The following is a 15737-nucleotide window of genomic DNA, read 5'->3' as shown; positions in this document are numbered from 1 at the left end:
ACTGCAAGCTCCAACTCCTGGGTTCAAGCAATTCTTTTGCCTCAGCCTCCTGAGTAGGTGGGATTACAGACATGTGCCACCACGCCTGGCTAATTTTTTTTTTTTCCCTGTATTTTTAGTAGAGACAGGGTTTCACTATGTTGGCCAGGCTGGTCTCAAACTCCTGACCTCAGTTGATCTGCCTGCCTCAGCCTCCCAAAGTGCTGGGATTACAGGCCTGAGCCACCGCACCTGTCCCAGAGTTTTAATCTTGACTAAGATAATTATAAACAAGTTTTTCACCTCCAGAAAGTCCACTGGAACGTTTAAAAGTTGAACGTGATGCATATAGTTCTTTTTTCTTCTGAACTGTATGCATATTGGAAGGTATTTAGCTCCCTGCCTTGTCCACTGAATATCTGTTGTGCTCTCCCAACCCCTACACTTATGACAATTAAAAATGCCCCTTATATTTTCAAAATGCCTCCTGAGAGCTATATCACCTCTTTTGAGAACCACTGGATTAGAGTTGAAAAGAGTCAACAAATATACAAGAAAAATAAAATATTATAAGTGCTCTGAATTCACTGGTAATTCTGTAGACAGGTTCCTTGGAGAGGTGATATGTAAGCTGAGTCTTGTAAAATCCATGTGGACTAGGATAAAAAGACATGGCAGGCAGAATGAATACGTTATAAAGTGTAAAATACTCAAGACTTGCAAATCGTTCGGTACAACTGGAATCTAGAATGCAGAGGTAGAGTTTATTAGGAAACAATCCAGGGAGGTACACAGAATCCAGGTCATGGAAAGATTGTCTTCCATGCTAAGGCAAAGGTGCATGCACTCTGTGTGTGTGTGTGTGTGTGTGTGTGTGTGTGTGTGTGTGTGTGTTTGCATGTGTAGTTTATGGCAAGGGACTGACATGATCAGGTTTGCTTCTTAGAAATGAGTGGATCACCAGGGTGCAGGAAGGAAAATCAGTTGCTTTTACTACAGACTTTCCAGTAATAATTTTAAGAATCTACCAGTAATAATTTTAATCGTGTCCAGGAGCATAGCCCTCTTGAATGTCATTTTAGTGTACTCTTGTTTTTACTCTCCTTTTACAAAAAAACCTCTGAAACTTTAGGAATCGCTGTTTCTGTTCTAGTAATAACTACACACCTTCCCTGCACCTAACACTCTCCCTCATACAAGTTAGACCGTGGTGCATTTTCCTTTCCCTTTTATATATATTGACTTTTGAGATCTCATTGTAGCTTAATTTCTCTTTAATATGTTCTCTAATATTTCAACCTTACTCCTAAGGAAACTTTCCTCTAGCTTAATCTGTCTCTTTATTTTCAATTTTCCTCTGCTTATGTTCTGATATTAAGACTGACATATTTTTCATACGACTCCAGTTTTTCTGTGACATTTTTAAGCAGTAATGTTCCTCAGAGACAGTATTTAAAAAGTATCTGTCTTTTTATTAGGACAGCAATAATTTCTTTCAGTTATTTCTCTAGTGTTATCTAAGAAAATAGCATATTTTTCAATAAGGGTGCCCCTTCGTTCTTACTGTTTTATTAATAAAATATACTTCCCTTTTAGGTTGACTGCATAATTTTAGTTGAAATCCAAAGCCTTGTTTTGAATTCATGAAATTAACAAATTCAGGGCCAACTTGAGTTTATATGGTTGGGGGTGACTCAAGACTGTTTATCAGTCACATCAATTGAAGATTAATTCCTCTAAAGTTTCCTCCTTGACTCCAAATGTAGAATAGAATTTGAGTCTACTTAAAGTGAGATCATGTATTACCTATTTGAACCTAACACTAATAATTTAAAGCTAGAAATTCACATTCTATTGCTCTGTGACTCACGTGGAACCCAATTTCTTTACAGACGTCGGTGAAAATCCCAGTAAAAGCTGAGCAATATGCTAACACTCTGCCTCTTTCGCGACGAAACCTCAGTGGGACTCTAAAGGCGCTCTCTGTGTGTGTTTATTCCGTCTGTTAGTCCTGGCTGCAATCACAGGCCTGTTTATGTGTTATTCAAGGTCATCTGCAGCTGCCCACAGACTAAATTATTTTTCTATTTAAACCCAAGCTTGCTTGCTAAAGCCTTTGTGGCTAGTTTTGCTAGCGCCACTGAGATCACTGAAGTGGTCAGTGCCTGCAGCCCAGGCAATATAGAAAGAGCCTCTTGTTTGTGTATTCAGCCACCATGTCAGTCTCTTTCAGGAGCCTGAGACTTAAACTCACTTATCCAGGCTGAAGCAGCTCAAGTCAACTTCACAGAAGTCAAGCACAAGGTGCAATATTGGCTGCAGAACAACTCAATGTTTAGAATTCCTGCATGGCCTGAGCTTGGTATAGGTCCCCTAAAGCTTATATTACCTCAATCAATTCCTCTAGCTTCCAGAAGCCTAATCTCTATATGTTCTAGTTTTGGTTCCCAAATTCACTCAGGTTTGTGGCAACAATGGGATTCCTGATAGTAAACCCCAGAACTAGGTGAGTTTGTCCATCAGGAATAAGCCCAGCACTCCCCTGACCCTCTTTCCTCCCAGAAACAGAGCTTCGGCACTAAGACAACAGCAAGGCTAAGACAGGCTCACAGTGCAAAGCAGGCAGGCTGACCCCCAAAAATAAGAGGATGGGAATAGGATGGGCTAGAGCTCCCAAGTCTGCCACTTGGATTCCTCACTCCTCTTCCTCTATGAATGAGAAGCAAGGGTCATGGCTTGAATAAGCCCTTCAAAGTGTATATGTTGGAAACTTAATCCCCAGTGCAGCAGTGGTGAGGGGGTGGGGCCTTTAAAAAGTGATTAGGTCATGGGGGCTCTATCCTCATGGGTGGACTAATGCCACTGTCACAGCAGTAGGTTAGTTATAAAGGCACATTCACTTGCTCGCTCTCTCTGTTGCATGCACTCTCTTGCCCTTCCACCTAGTTTCCATGTTAGGATGCAGCAAGAAGGCCTTCGCCAGATGTAGCCCCCTAGACTGTGGACTTTTCAGCCTCCAGAACTGTGAGCCAAACAAACTTCTTTTGCTCATAACTCCCCCAGTCTGTGCAGGAGCAGAAAATGGACTGAGACACCCAGGGATGTATCTGGGACCTGGAAAAAGTATGAAGCAAAGAAAAGTAGACCCGATACGTGTACTCAATTTAGAGGATTCTAAAAGGGTTCCTAGCTTTTTCATGTTATAATCTTCTAAGAGGGAATCTTTAATAACAGAAGGAAGGGTTTATGCCTTATTTATTTATTTACTTAGAGATGGAATTTCACTCTTGTCACCCCAGCTGGAGAGCAGTGGCACAATCTTGGCTCACTGCAACCTCTGCCTCCCAGGTTCAAGATCCTCCTGCCTCAGCCTCTCGAGTAGCTGGGATTACAGGTGCACCACCACGCCCAGTTAATTGTTGTATTTTTAATAGAGACAGGATTTTGCCATGTTGGCCAGGCTGGTCTCGAACTTCTGACCCCAGGTGATCCACCCACCTTGACCTCCCAAAGTACTGGGATTACAGGTGTGAGTCACCAGCCAATGCCTAATTTGTTAGCACTGGTGAATCATCAGAATTTTAAAGCAGAAAAGTAATATGATTGGAATTTAACTTGGCAGTGGTGCATACTCAGAGGCCAAGGAGAGACTGTTAGGAAGCTGATGGAAGGTGTAAGCAAGAGGAAAAGGGAGATTTCACTCGCAGCAAGGAGGGATAAAAAGTAGGGCACTGATTCAAAAACTTTTTCACGTACGGATGATCTGAACGGAGGACAGGCAAGACAGAGTGGTTCTTATACTTGATGACGTTTCCAAGCTCCGGGTGTAGGGGAAATGGTGGAGCTTATGAAGACAGGAAAATGGTTTTGATTGAGGATATGGGCATGAGTTTTTGTTTGTTTATTTGGTAATTTTTAGGTCTTTTAGGACATTTTGCCAAAAAAGGATACGGACACGGTGTAACAGTTGAACAAATACAGATGGAAAAAGGATCAAGGAAAAGAAGATCACAGAAGACAGGAGTTCACACTGCTGATATGAATCAGATGCAAATTTGGTCCTGAGCCAAATGACGGGTTACGAAGTTCTCGTTAATGGATTGCACATAGCACATCGATTATTTGGAGGGGGGAACAAAATTTTCCATTATCAAATTATTTCTTAATTGTTGTTTACTGTTGTTACATTATTATTGCTGCTGCTGCTGCTGATGAATAATCTAATCATAATAAGATTGGTAACTCGGTTACCAAATTCTGTTGGTTCTATGTTGCTTTACTTTCTCTAGACAGACTGCTCGTGTTTCTCTGCAGCCCACAGTTAATAAGTTGGGCCACAGCCTGTTCTACCTGGATTACTGCATGTTCTCTAGTTAGTCCCCCCTCCGTTTCCTCCTCACATTGCTGCCAGAGCCATCGTTCTAAAATAGAAATCAAATCTATTACTTTTCTGCTCCCAACCTTTCACTTATTCCCCATTTTCATTTGGAAAAACATCCACATTTCTTAGCATGACTTAAAGGCTCTTTGTGATACGTTTCTGCTGCCCTCCCCCGCCTCAGTCCCCCTGGAGTGAACATTCACTATTTTGGATTTGCCTGTAACAGCATGTCAGTTTTCTACCTGTGGCTCCTGTGGACCGTGAGCTGTCTCTGCGGGGCCATCACGGATAGTCCTGCCTTCCTCTGGCCAGCAACAGGCCTGAGCTCGTTCAATCTGGCTCTCTCCTCAGGGACTTTGAGCCTTAGGAGGAATGACGCACAGGCAGAAACATGGTTAGGGCTCATTATCTCGGTGGCAGTGTTCTGACAAGCTTATTGCATCTCCTCTGCCGCTGTGTCTGTCTTGTTCTGAATCCAACCTTCCTGACTTTTAACTGCATCTGTGAACTTCTGACATTTTCCCCATAAACTGATTTCTATTTTCCTCAGCCACAGTGGGATTCTGCTGTTGCCAATGGAATATCTCCCATTCTCCTGGCCAACTCTGACTATTCTTTCAGGCCTTAGCTTACATATAATTTTTATGCCACCTTGTGCAGGAGGCAGATTTCTGCCTTGACTTCTGTTAATTTCTTCCCTGACTTCCCAGGCTTCCTGTGGTTAAACATAGGAGCGGAACCATGTTGCTTACATGTAGTTATTCATTTTCTTTACCCTGTATTCCCTTGTGTTCAATAGTTTTGTTTTTATATTGAGCTTTGTGATTGTATTTATAGCAGTTATGTATATGTAAGTTTCTATACTTAATTTATTTTGGTTTTCCTACTCTTCACTTCTTTACTTTGAATACCCATGACTGGTTTTCTTTCTTAGTCTTTGCCTTCACACATGAATACCACTTTGGCTGGAAATGAAATTCTTGATTATGTCCCTCTCAAAATCTTTACAAATTTTTCATTGTCTTTAGGAATTCAGTGTTGCAAAGAAGTCAGAGGAAGCAGGCCAAGTGTGGTGGCTCCCACCTAAAATTGGAGCACTTTGGGAGGCTGAGACAGGAGGATTGCTTGAGCCCAGAAGTTCGAGGCCAGCCTGGCAACATAGCAAGACCCTGTCTCTACAGAAAATGAAAAAAATTAGCCAGGTGTGATGGTGCATGCCTGTAGTCCCAGCTACTCGGAAGGCTGAGGTGGGAGGATTGGTTGAACACAGGAGGTCAAGGCTGGAGTGATCTGTGATTGCACCACTGCACTCTAAGCTGGGTGACAGATTAAGACCCTATCTCTAAAAAAAAAATAGATTTTAGCCCTTTTTAAGGAAAGTTGTTTTTCTTCCCCCCCATGTGGATATTTGCAGAAATTTATACCTATACTTGAAATGTTAATTTTTGACAAGGTATGCCTAGTATGAATACTATTTATATTAATTTATAATTTGCTTGGAATATAATAAAATATTTTTCTAAATTGACTGTTTTTTTTTTGGCATATTAAAGTGTCTACTATTATAGTTCCAGTCAGGATATGATCAGAGAAGTAAAACCAGTAGGAATATCATCTATTTTAGGGAATTCAATAGGAAAAGCTTTCCATGTTTTGAGAGGACAGCACTGAGGCTGCTCAGCTTTGTCTTCTCTCTCACAGCATGTCACTGAGTGGTTTGCAAAGTGCTCTTCCGTCGACTCTTTCTTTTCCTTCTTCACAGCAACCCAACATCACACATTGATCCTTTTACAGAGGAGTACCTTTGACTTCTGATGAGGTTATAGCTAAACATCACACAGCAATAGATGGAAAGAGAAGGACTTGTAGCCAGGTCTCCTGAATCCTAGATCCCACAGTTCATTGGCTACCTGACTGCCTCTCCTACAACACAATCATGTGTGGGAAATGAAAGAAGGAAGTGACTCCATCATCTTGGGGGGCAGCTCCGAGTTGTTAGAAGAAAAGTAGGGACTTCTAGGAGGAAAGAAAACAAATGGCCACCTACGAATTTACCACCATGGACAACTAGTTACCGATGGTGGGTGGTCTGGTTTTGGTAACAGTGGATTGGAGTGGTATTGACACACATCTGGAATAATCCACATTTTAACATACCTCTGTTGCTGTGGGAGCACCGTCAGTCTAATCAGAGCTAAGCATTCCTTTGGAGTATTCAAAAGGAGTGACAAGATACTAAAGACTTGGAGCTGAACAAATCAACCATGGCAGCGTTTTTATGAAGATCAAAGCAATAGAAATGTCCTCCCCCTCATACTGCGTCGTTTTAGAGTATATGATGCTGCTTGTCAATGTTTCTAAGCTTTTTGGTGGGAGGTGTAAAATCAATGTACAGACAAACTAGAAATTCTGAATAGGGCAGAATAAAAGAACACATTATAATGAACATGTTGACAGGAAGATGTATCAGACAACATAATACGTCTTTTAATATCAAATTTCCACAGTCTTCATTATGTGTGCTTATGATTTCTGTTCCTTTAGCTCAAGGATTGGCAAAAGTGTTTTGTCTCAAAATATATAATGTGCAATCGCAACTTTCCATCTAGTGTGTTGTGCTCAACATCCCAAGGGGCCCAAGCAATATATTCAAATTAACACCAAATTTGCCCACTGGGTAAAACTCCTAAATTTATGGCTAATTCTTTTCTCATATTTCTCATATTGAGAAATAACTTTATCAGGTTGTGAAAGGTCTTGCCATTTTCAGGGTGTTTGGCACTGAGGAATTTTTAAAAATCATATTAGAAATTGGTCACGTTTTTTTGTCCTGAAATAGAAATTTCAGTGTTTTCTCCCTGACAGCAGGCTTTAACTCAGGAAGGAACACTGCAGGATGACTTTTTATTAGGAAGTATTTGTTTTTAGAGACTCTGATGACTTGAAAGTCCCGATGCCTCCCTCTCACTGGATCTTTAAATTTCATACCATGACAAGCCTTATGTCTTGAACACAGTATTATAATAGATACATAGTGTAAATGTTGGACATGACCTTAGCTGTCATTTCATCCAACTTCTTTATTTTGGGGGAATAAGTGCCCCAAATGGTGCCTTCATTATGAAGAGCTAATTTGGTAAAGAGTTAAATCTGGACTTCAAGTCTCCTGTCTTGGGAGGTTGAAACTGTCCCTATAAACTTTATAAAATTAATCAAGGAAGAAAGGAGGGACAGAAATGAAAATAAACCAAGCTGCAAGGCATTCAGCATTTATCATTAGGTCAGCTTGCTCTCTGACCTGCTTCCCCATTGTTGTTTACCTATTGCCCCAGAATCAGTAGATCCTATTACAAGATTCTAGTCTCCCTTTACTGCTCTATAGATAACATGAACATTGTAAAATGTGAAGTTTTCCCTTTGTGATATTCTATCAGTGATATTCCTGCCTACCAGTGAAACTACTGACACCAGCTGGTCTGAAGGACCGTGAGAAACTGACTCACTAAAGGATCTAGTTTCCACATCCTGACTATTTCATCCCTCTTACCCTGACCAACCAACGACCCCATTTTTTCAGCCCTTTGTCCCTTGCAATCCCCTTAAAAACTCCAACCCAGAACTTCTCAGGAGATGATTTGGAGGAGTCTCCTCGAATCTCCTCATTCAGCTGCCCTGCAATCATTAACCTCTTTCTCTGCTGCAAACTCTGCTGTTTTGATATATTGGTATGTTATTGTGCAGCAGACATATGAACCTGTTGGTCCTGTAACAAGGTCTTGTCTAGTGCTCCATTCACCAGGATGATAAATATTTGTTGGCTGAAGGAAGCACTAAAGCTGCCCTTGCAGAGGTCACAATGACCTTCCACTTGCCAAATCCAGTGACCTTTTCTCATTTCTAATATTCCTCAGTTTATATTCCTGGGAAACAAAGAAAAGAGGTATCCCAGGCAGAGCCACATTTAACTTTCTGAATTCTGATTGGTAAAATTATTTGTCACATCTTTACGTGCTTTCTCTTTAGCCAGGGGACATGTGCCTAAGATCAACCCTTTTCCCTGAGCACAATCTCACTTCCTCTAGGTTCTTTAAAAACTTTATTTAGTGTATGCCTTTGTCTGCTGTTTGCAGTATCTGCATCTTTAAACTCTCCTTCTGGATGTGGCTATTTACCTTCAAGGTAGAAACACAAGTCTGACACCTCACAAAAAGCCTCCTCTTGCCTTCCATTATTTCCTCTCATCACTGTCAACAACAATCTTCTAAAAGAACAGAAACTTCTTTCTTCTGAAAGAAATAATCTTTCTGTGTACACCTCCCCCATGTAAGTCTCAACTCCCTGCTTCATGGCCTTTTCCTGTCAGTCCACTGGTACTGATCTTGCTGGTTGGTTTTTTTTTTGTTTGTTTTTTTGCTTTCGTCAGAGTCTCTCAGTTTCCCAGGCTGGAGTGCAGTGGTGTAATCATAAGTCACTACAATCTTGACTCCTGGACTCAAGCAATCCTCCCACCTCAGCCTCCTGAGTACCTGGGACCACAGGCATGCATCATCATGTCCAGCTAATTGTTAAAAATTTATTGTAGAGCTAGGATCTCCCTATGTTGCCCAGGCTGGTCTTAAACTCCTGGGCTCAAGCAATCCTCTGGCCTTGGCCTCTCAAATGCTGGATTTATAGACATGTGCCAGCATACTTGGCCTGTAGTGCTTTCTAATTACCAAATTCAGTAAATGTTTTTCAGACTTTACTTCATTTTTCAGTGGCATTTGACATTTATTTTTTTTTTGCATTTTAGGTTTTGGGGTACATGTGAAGAATATGCAAAATAGTTACATGGGTACACACGTGGCAGTGTGATTTGCTGCCTTCCTCCCCTTCATCTATATCTGGCATTTCTCCCCATTGTTGATCTATTGTGAACAATTGACATCTGTTTTGGCAGCTCAGCTCTAAATTGCTTCCTCCAGGGAATTTTCCACCTTACAAGGAGGAGTCTGTCTACTAAATGCCAGATAGCTGCTCTCTCTGTCTCTTCTTCATTAACCCCTCTCTTGCAAGGTAGATATTCCATAAGGACCTGTTTTCAGCCTACTTATTTCTGTATATCAGGACTTCTCAATCTTTTAAAAAATATTATGGTACACACAGAGCATGACAATATGGCACTGAAGGTAAACTGGAGGAAATTTCGGGGTGACTATATGACAAGTTTGGTGAAAAACAACTCAATATTTTAAAAAATATTTTATCAAGTATTCTTCTGCAAAATAGGTAGAATTAATTGGAATTAAATGTGTCAAAAATGTTGATTGTGTCTTAGGAAGATAACCTGAGGGTAATAAAGTGAGCAATTCCTGATCCTGGGTTAACGCAGACAAATTGCACTGAAAGAAACAAATTGAATTTGACTTTGCTTTGAACATAAAGACAGTGCTCGGGGCTGGTTTGTCAGACACCACATCTCCATACTAGTCACTGAGCTGAATACTGAATTAGGTATAATCTTTGCCTTGTATGCATTGATTAAACCCCAATTTTCTCTTTCTATATTGTCAAACCTGAGGCAAAACGAAGTATTCCTCACTGAAAATATCACTCATGACTCCTAAGGAAACACTGAAAGATGTTACAGTGGGCTGAAAAATGCCCTCTCTTCCCCAAAATATTCACGTCCTGATCTCCAGAACCTGTGAATGTTACCTTATTTGGAGAAAGGGTCTTTGGAGGTGTGATTAATTGAAGGATCTGAAGTTGAGGAGGTTATCCAGTTGGGCCCTAAATGCAATCAGGTGTGTCTTAGTAAGAGCGTGGCAGATGGAGATTATGGACTGACACAGGGGGAGACAATGATGTGAAGATGCAGGCAGAGATTGGAGAAATGCAGCCATGAGCCAAGGAATGCCAGCTGCAACTGGAAGCTAGAGAAGGCAAGAGAGAATTCTTCCTAAGAGCCTGCAAAAGGAGCACGGCCCTAGTGAAATTTGACTTCAGACCTCTGGCCTCCAGAACGGTGAGAGAATACATTTCTGTTGTTTTAAGCCATCCAGTTTGTGGAAATTTGTTACAGCAGCCACAAGAAATGAATGTGAATGGCTTTAGACATTTCTTTAGTAATGATTGATTGGAACTTCATTAAGTCAAGATAATTTCAAGGCTAAATTTTATATCTGTATTATTCAAAGCAGTTCTATCAGTAACCAAATGAAGTTTTGAGCAAAGCACGGTCTTCTTACAAAATAATTCGACTGTTTAGATTCCTAGTGGCTTCATACATATGTGACTCTGTGTATATATAGGGGAGTTATATCAAATGTAATTTTAATATAAATGCACTACATTGCACAAGTCGAAACCCAATAGAACTTTCCAAGAAGACAAGTCTTATCTTAGATTCTATTTCTCAACTTTTTGGGTTAGATGAGAGTGGTAATCTTTTTGAGAAGGAAAGCACAAAATATAGGTGGCCATACCAGATGGATGGTTAGCTTCTCCATGCATGTGCACAGTCCTGATTCTCATGAGTATAATTCATATAACTAGTAAGTTAGGACATGTCTTAACTTTGAAGTTGGGATTATATTAAAGACAAAGGGGACACAAAAGCAATTGGATGAACAAGTGAAAAGCAGACCTCGTAGTGTGTGATTTCAGAAAATTATTGCAGTCCCTTTTTCTCACCTCCTACTAATTAGAAGTTTCAGCACACAGGCTTTCGGTTGTACTTGAGCAGAGGAGCAGGAAAAATTCATTAGCAGTTCCGTATTGGTGATGGCAGCCCTGTGGGATTGCGGTACAGGATAAAGTGAAGTGACGGAGCCTGTGAGGATCTGAAAGTGTTATGCAGGCATGGAGACTCAGATTATTAGTGATATGGGTTCATTTGCATAGAGCAGTTTTCCACTTCCTAAATCCTGAACGCAAAATACCCAGTTGGACCTGTATGTCCTGCTTTGTAGACATATGCCTTCCACTCTACCAAGGGCTGACATTTTGTTGGAATCATTTTTTTCCCCTTACCCTTAAAAAATAAATATCTATGGTACTGAAAAATAAATCAGCTTCTCATTAATTAGAGTGCTGATGTGTCAAGAAAGAGAATCTAGTACTAATAGAAAAGTTGATTCATAGAAGAATGAGTCACGGGTGGGAGAAAGACTATATTTGTATAGATTTTATGCTGTAGGATATTTACATGTCTAATAGAGTTAAAAATAAAAGTGGAATTTTCTCTTTACCATAAGCAGGTAGGGTTTAATCAGGATGCATAATGTATCGCATGAAAAACCAAGAGCTGAAGGGCATAAAGAGTTTTTCTTTAAAATTAAGCCCCTGCCTTCCTCATCCCCATCCTTCTGTTAGTTGAAAGGCTTCATCGAGTCATCCATTCCTTCAACAAACATTTCTATATTAGTAGCGTGAGGCATGTCAAGGACAGAAGTGAAGAGTCAGGAGAACTGCGCTATGGTGGAAGCACAGACATGCGGAACCTGGGTGGGACTTGGCAGAGCGACAGCAACCAGGCCAGCACAGAGGGAGGGACCATTCAGAGGTGCTGAGAGCTGACATATTCTAGAGGTTTGAATGGGAGGAATTCAGGGACAGGCTACAGATTCCAGGAGCCCCCAGACTATAAACCCAAATCAGGACTTCATGTTCTAACCTTAAAATACCCTAAAGTGTTTTACATTTTTCTTTATAAGACTTTGAAGCTCTTTAATAACAAGTTTTGTTTTTCTAGTAGCATCTATTAACATCCTTTGTAATTCTGAAGGGATAGAAATTGGAAATAATTGGGCAGTGTAACAGTCTTTGCTGTAAAAAGAGAGTAAGATTATTTCTGTAATCCCAGCACTTTGGGAGGCTGAGGCAGGCAGCTCACTTGAGGTCAGGTGTTCGAGTCCATCCTGGCCAACATGGTGAAACCGTCTCTACTCAAACTACAAAAATTAGCCAGGTGTGCTGTGCACGCCCGTAGTCCCAGCTACTTTGGCAGGAGATTGAGGCAGGAGAATCACTTGAACTCAGGAGGGAGAGGTTGCAGTGAGCTGAGATCGCACCACTGCACTCCAGCCTGGGTCACAGAGGGAGACTCTGTCTCTAAAAGAAGAAAAAAATAAAAGAGAGTCACCTACCCCGGGTGGAGAAAACCCCAATAAGCATTGTTGCATAGATGTTGAAAGAGGGGCACTGCATTTTCTGTTGAGCATGCAACAAGCCATTTTCCTGGAAGTAACTCTTATTTTCACTTTATAAACCAAAAACAAATTCTAAGTTCCCCAACCAACTGAATGGACCCTTCCTATTGATGTAGGAGTTAAAAAGACTTAGGCAGACAGTGAGGGTATGTAAGTCCTCAGTAAGGTTTTCCTTTTAGTGAAAAGCAGCCTGAAATCATTTTTCTTTCTAACAGAGCAGTCTGTGAAATTGAGCTGCAGACACAGATGCTGGCAGTTGTGCCAATCATGTTCAAAATGGCAGCTCCATCTTCCCTTCTCTTTGTCAGCCACCTGTACAGTAACCTGCAGACAAGATGGCACTGGCCAGGGGAAAGCCCATTTGGATAATAAGATTAGGGTGGAGTGGCCAGCCTTCCCCACGTGATATGTAAATGTCACACCTGATTGAACCAAGGTGTGGGCCCTATGTAAATCAGACACCGCCTCCTCAAGCCTGCCTATAACATCAGGTGAGCTCCGCAGCTCGCCACCTTTTCCTCCCCGAAGCGTCTCTCTCTCATTAGAGGGAGAGCTGTTCTCCTTTCTCTTTCTTCTGCCTATTACAATTCTGCTCCTAAACTTGTTGTGTGTGTGTCCGTGCCATAAATTTCCTTGTCCTGAAACGAGAAACCCCGGGTATTTACCCCAAACAACAAAGCTGCTTCACTATGGCCAAGGGGATTCCAAAGAAACCTGAAAATCTAGTTCAGGCCAAGAGAGGAAGAGGAGGTTGGACTTGCCTCACTATGCCCTCCTCCCTTAGGAATTCAGGCACAACTGACCAACATTAACATAAAAATAGAGATCTTGGCCAGCTGCGGAGGCTCAGCCTGTAATCCAAACACTTTGGGTGGCTGAGGTGGGTCAGGAGTTGGATACCAGCCTGGCCAGCTTGGTGAAACCATTTCTATTAAAAATACAAAAAATTAGCTGGGCATGGTGGCGTGCACCTGTAATCCTAGCTACTCAGGAGAACGAGGCAGGAGAATCACTTGAACATGGAAGGCAGAGGTTTCAGTGAGGCGAGACTGGCCACTGCACTCTAGCCTGGGCAATAGAGTGAGACTCCGTCTCAAAAAGGAAAAAAAAGATCTTAAAACTGACCAGAGTCTTTGTAGCAATAAGATACCAAATTCCAACCTGATTCTAGTATAGCATCACAGGACAGATAGCAGCCTCCGAAAGAAATCGAAGTATTTCATCGCTAATATAATTCTTTGCCATATTTTGAAATGGTCCTTCAAACCTGTCTCTTGTGGGGGGAATTTACATTCTGTAGAGAATCCTTTTTTCTTTACAGGTCTTTTTCTGATCCTGAAGAGATTAGGTGACAGTCTAGTACCTTTTAAGGGTCTGAATAGAAAACATTTGCCGTCTGTTGCCTCTAAGGGTGACCACCTATGAGATTTCATCTACCTAATAAGAACTTTGGTCTCCACGATCCCTTATCTTAAACCAGACCCTTCTTTCTATTGATTACAGGTCTTTTGACAATAACTGAACTCTTTCAACTAATTGCTAATCAGAAAATCTTTGAAACCACCTGTGACCTGGAAGCCCCCACTTCGAGTTGTCTTGCCTTTCTGGACAGAACATGTATTGACTGATGCCCTATGTCTCCCTAAAACACATAAAACCAAGCTATAAGCCAATCACCTCGGGCACATGTTTTCAGGACCTCCTGAGGCTGTATCATGGGTCATAGTGCTCACATTTGGCTCAGAATAAATCTCTCTACGTATTTTACAGAGTTTGGCTTTTTTTGTTATCAACTTACAGCCCTTCCACCTCCCCCAACCCAAAACCATTACTATGAAGTATAAAGAACTGTGACATACAAGGGCAATGCTCCTACATTCTGCTTTGATGCCTGAACCCTGCTTCTTTTCATGACTGAACTAGGAAATCCCACAGCTCTGGGTTTGGGTAATCTGATAATGACAAACACATCATTAGCTCTACTGAAGCTGAAGAGGGCATTGCTTTTCTACCATGTGTACTAACAACTGCTTTCTCACTAAATCATCTTTTTTTATAAATTATTGAAAAACAAAATGTTCCAATTTTCTTTAGGATTTAAATATTATCTGTGTTTTATGATTGGCTTTCCTTCTCCCCTCACACGCAGTTGAATAAAAATGGAAATGTTATTTTTTTTCCAGTAAAATAAAAATCATCTAGTCTTCTGAGTAAGTGGTGGAATATACTATATGTGTTAGCCAAGAAGTATGTAGTTGGGGGGGAAAAACCTACTTAATATGGGATGTTATTTTCAGCTTGGTATTTAAGCTGTGCATCTCCTTTAGGCTCAATCATATAAGATAGACATTTTCTGTAGAAGAAAAAAATTAGGTTTTTGTTGACATTTAGGATTTTATTTAGTTCTTTGGCATTGAAAGTTAGTACTGAGAAGGGTCCCAGAGGACATTAATTCAAAGGAAATGAAGCAAACTGTGAGACTCGTGTCCAATCCTCTCATCACATTAGGATGATTGTTCTTGGACCCCTCTCCTTTTCCTCCTTCCTCTTCCAAGATCTCCTCTTCCATTTAAGCTTTGCCTTCCTCCTTTCTTCCTGATGGGCTGAAGAAGCTTGGGGTGTTCAACCTTGGCTTCCTGTTTCCTATTGCAGTTGTTGGGAAGTAGCTAGAGAAGAGTTTGTCGTAGCAATATAAGGATGGTCTCTGCACTTGTAAGCTCAGGTAATTTGTTTGTTTATTTGTTTGTTTTTGTTTTGAGACAGTCTGGCTCTGTTGCCCAGGCTGGAATGCACTGGCATGATCTTGGCTCATTTCAACCTCTGCCTCCCAGTTTCAGGCAATTCTCATGCCTCAGCCTCCCAAGTAGCTGGGATTACAGGCATGTGCCACTACGTCCAGCTAATTTTTTTATTTTTATTTTGAGTAGAGATGGGGTTTTGCCATGTTGGACAGACTGGTCATGAACTCCTGACCTCAAGTGATCCGTTTGCCTCGGCCTCCCAAAGTGCTGAGATTACAGGCGTGAGCCGCTGTACCTGGCCAGCTCAGGTAATTTTAGCACAAATTCCAGAGGACAGAAATGAAGAGATTAGTCAAAATTTAAGCTCTGCCACTAACTAGTTATATGCCAAGCAAGTCATTCCATTGACATGGAGTTTAAGCTCTGTCACTAAACAATTGTGTG

Source organism: Callithrix jacchus, chromosome 5 (genome assembly GCF_049354715.1).
Source record: "Callithrix jacchus isolate 240 chromosome 5, calJac240_pri, whole genome shotgun sequence".
In the NCBI taxonomy this organism is placed as follows: domain Eukaryota; kingdom Metazoa; phylum Chordata; class Mammalia; order Primates; family Cebidae; genus Callithrix; species Callithrix jacchus.
The sequence above is the reverse complement of the archived record's forward strand: the minus strand, read 5'-3'. Positions refer to the sequence as shown.